The sequence below is a fragment of the Grampus griseus genome (genome assembly GCF_964374135.1).
Source record: "Grampus griseus genome assembly, chromosome: 3".
In the NCBI taxonomy this organism is placed as follows: Eukaryota; Metazoa; Chordata; class Mammalia; order Artiodactyla; family Delphinidae; genus Grampus; species Grampus griseus.
Genome location: NC_139019.1, coordinates 123287979 through 123292028, shown reverse-complemented (window position 1 = coordinate 123292028; position 4050 = coordinate 123287979). Strand labels below are relative to the sequence as shown.

Here is a 4050-nt window from a genome sequence, read left to right as displayed (position 1 = left end):
CCTTTATTTGTCAGGACAGGCACATAATAAAACTTAACAAATGATAATTATTTACTAATATCATTCTTATTTAGAAACTTTTTATCATAAATCAAATAAATGGGGTAAAATCCAGCTTTACAAAATAATGGGTTCTCCCACCTCTGTTGCACGTAACTAGATTACAGCAAAAGGTATCACGTAGTATTTGCCAAACTTCAGTAATTCTTACACTAATGTCATGTTTTTGCCATATCTCTACAATATCCATACTATTTGCCTAGAATTTTCTTTACATTGGTTCACTTTTTGTTTACATTGATTTGTTTTGAGGAAATATTAAACCACAGCCCTTAATGAGAAACGGTCTTTGGGAACTACTAATCTATTCCATCACTCTCCTTTTCCATGTCAGGAGACTGAGGCCTGGAGAAGGGCAGGAACTTCCCTACAGTCTTTTACCACGTATGTGTCAATGGCTTATCAATGGAGATAATTCAGATTTCCTACTTCTTAGCCTGCATCCTCTAGAGTATTCCATGTTGCCTCACGTGAGTTTCATTCCGGACAGGTCCTGTTTTAGTTTGGTTGACACATTTGTAAGGAACTGACAGAAAAATCCATACTTTTTTGATAACTTACAAAGCTAACTAAGGAACACACTGGTGGTAGTTGTTCCTAACATAAAACAATGCCCTATTCCAAAGGAGTAATTTATGTTTCATGACTGACCAGTGACTTCCTTTCTTATCTCTTAAGATCCACTCCAGTAGCTTCTACCTACTTTACCAACAAGTAAAAACAAAAAAGTTAATTAGAACAGATTTCATTATTGCAATAACAATATTGTAATGGAAAAGCTGCTGCTTCTTTATAAATAATTGTATTGAGATTCACATTTCATATAATTAAAGTATACTGTTCAATGTTTTTAGTTTAGTCACAGGGTTGTGCAACCATCACCACAATATAATTATAAAACAATTTTTCCCCCTAAAAGAAATCAGTATCCACTATCAGACAGTCCCCATCACCCCTCCTTCCCCGTCCCCAGTCATCACTAATCTACCTAACCTACTTTCAGTCTCTGTGGATTTGCCTATCCTGGACTTTTCATATAAATGGAATCATATAATATATGGTCTTTTGCGATTGTCTTCTTTCACTTAGCATAATGTTTTCAAGGTTAATCATGTTGCATGTATCAGTACTCCATTTCTTTCTTTTTTTTTTTTTTTTTTGCTGCAAAAAGCTTTATTGTTTCCATTTGGTCCATGTCTTGGGAGAGGGCCCCGGGGTGGTTAAAAAGCTGCCTGGTGGCTGGAGAGAGAGAGGCTTTGGGCAGAAGCCCTGACACCCGAGGGGCTCCTCAAAGGCCGTGGGCTTCAGAGTTTCCTAGTCGTGCTTGAGGTGAGCCTTTGGAACAGATACTCGCCCAGCCCAGCCTGGGGACCAGCCAGCCTGCAGAGGTTGGTCAGGTGGTCGCCATCTTCTTGATGAGTTTCACCTGCTCCTCCAGGAAGAGGCTCTCCCGGAAGTCACAGAGCTGGGGGTCTGCCCGGGCAGAGTGCAGGGCATGTAGATCCAAAAGGCTCTTCTCCATGAGAATGGCGGCTTCCCTAGCATCCTGGGTTTTGCCCCACTCATCTTGAGATGGTTTCTGCACGTCCTGGAATAGGGCACTGCCGTGGCTCTGGGTTTGCATTTTCAAAAGACGCTGGGTGGCCCCCGTGCTTCTCCTCAGCCATTTCAAGGAAGATGTGGCCCACGCCCTCCAAAGCCACATCATCGTGGTCAAAATCGAAGCCCAGAGAGAGGGGGGTGTAGGAGGCCCGCAGACGAACCTGGGAGCTCATGCTTAATTGGTAGAAAGGAACTAAGCTCAAAAAATGGTGCTGGCTGGGCCTGGAGGCCGAGGATAGCTGAGTGGCTGATTCCGAAGGTTGCAACTGGAAAAAAGGTTGGAGGGTAGTTGGAGGGGGGAGCAAGGGGCAACCCTGGGTCTATTCCGTCCAAACACTGTTGAAGCAAGAGACAAACCTGCGGGGACTGCCCAGCGCACAGCGATCCATTTCTTTTTATAGCTGAATAATATTCCATTGTATGAATGTATACTCATTAGTTGATGGACATTTAGGTTTCCCACTTTATGGTTATTATCAATAACACTGCTAGAAATATTCAGGTAAAAGTTTCTGTGTGCATGTATGTTTTCATATCTCCTAGGTGTGGAATCACTGAGTTACGTGGTAATTCTATGTAAATCTGCTGTTTTGCCTTCCCCAAATCCTTGACTCTTCCTTTTCGTAACAGTCCTTCCCACCGCCCGTTTTGCTGTATAATTTCTCCCACTTTGGCTACTGCCAATCAACTCATCAGGATTGAGCCACCTCCCTCTGCCAAGAGGTGAGCATGTGATCCACGTCCTGTCAATCAGATGCCCTTTCCCTGGAATTTGATTCTTTGGCAGAGGGACAGTGAGGCTGAAAGGAGTAGGAACTCGCTCATCGCTGTCTGTTCACTTTCTACTATCTATATCTCAGAGCTGTTCTTATTCTTCAACTTTTTCTTCAAGTACTGAGTTATACCGAATCCGTCCAATAAAGTCCCTCATTTTTTTTTCCTTAAGCAGGTCGAAGGTAGCTTTGTTGCTTGCATCCACCTTTAGCCACATCTTTGGATAAATAAAAATACATTCCTATTTCTTACTCTAAACTAGTCTTTCTGTTCATGCTGTTAAGTTAGTCAACTCAAACCTTCCCCCGCCACCCCAGTCCATTGTCCAAAAGGGAAAGGAAAAACACTCTCCATTATATGCCCTAATCCCCCAAATGAGGAATTCAAACAAGTCCCTGGATTCACCCTGTGTCCCAAAGACAAAGATGCTTATGCCAGCGCTACTGACAATGGTTTCTTCTTTCTTGGTTAAGTTATATTCTGAGGCTTTCACAGCAGCCTGGTCCCTGCTGTTTCATGTATATAAGGAGGATGCAGTCAAAACAAATTAAAAGCTTGGATGCCTTCATCCTGTATTAAACCACAGATCCACAGGAGGGTCCTTCAGATCCATAGATTAGGTCCGGAACTCTTCTTTCCTTCTGTGAAAGACAAAAATGCACAGGACAATGAAAGAGATGATTTTATTTAGGGTATTGCAATATGGAAAACGTTCATTAATGAGGAGCATCTCAAAGGAAAGGACAGAGACCTGTGGTTTATAGAGGGAAGTAGACAAGGAATCATGAGGCAGAGTGGAGGAGGGTCTTAAATGAGTCATATGGGAAGGGTGGTCCTTGGTGGTTAGCTCTCCCCTGAAACAGTAAAGCTTGAGGAACAATTAGATGAAGTTCAATGTTGTCCTTTCCTTCCCCCCTTCCTTCCATTCCCCCCTTCCTTCTTTCTTTCCTTTCCCCCTTCCTTCCTTCCCCTTCCTTCCATCCTTCTTTCTTTCCTTCCTTCCTTCCCTCCATCCTTCCATCCCCCTTCCCCTCTCTCTTCCTTCCTCCCTCTCCTCCCTCCTTCCTTCCTTCCTTGCTTCCTTCCCTCCATCCTTCCATCCGCCCTTCCTCCCTCCCTCCTTCCTTCCTTCCCCCTTCCTCCTATCCCTCTTTCCTTCCTTTTCTCCCTCCCTTCTTCCATCCTTCCCTCCTTCCTTCCTTCCTTGCTTCCTTCCCTCCATCCTTCCATCCCCCTTCTTCTTTCTTTCCTTTCCCCCTTCCTTCCTTCCCCCTTGCTTCCATCCTTCTTTCCTTCCTTCCTTCCTTCCCTCCTTCCTTCCTTCCCTCCATCCTTCCATCCCCCTTCCCCTCTCTCTTCCTTCCTCCCTCTCCTCCTTCCTTCCATCCCCCCTTCCTCCCTCCCTCCTTTCCTTCCTTCTTTCTTCCTTCCATATTGTTTTTCATTCAGGAAATATATACATATTGAATATCTACTTTTATGCTGGGGCTAGGGCTCTGGGCTGAAGGTAGAGTATCCTGCTGTCAGGTCCTTGTGAAAGGAAACAGAGCTTAGTAGGTGTCTTGACCTGCATAGGCTGAGGGAGCATGGGTTTTGAGGCACACTCTTTTCCTC

The 4050-nt window shown here is 44.3% G+C and overlaps 1 pseudogene across 1 annotated transcript; it reads right to left on the bottom strand.

The window, feature by feature from the left end:
- Positions 1–1374: 1374 nt before the first annotated feature.
- Positions 1375–1835, bottom strand: LOC309819888 (ferritin light chain-like; annotated as a pseudogene). The gene has a single exon. The product of its transcript is annotated as a ferritin light chain-like (transcript).
- Positions 1836–4050: the final 2215 nt, after the last annotated feature.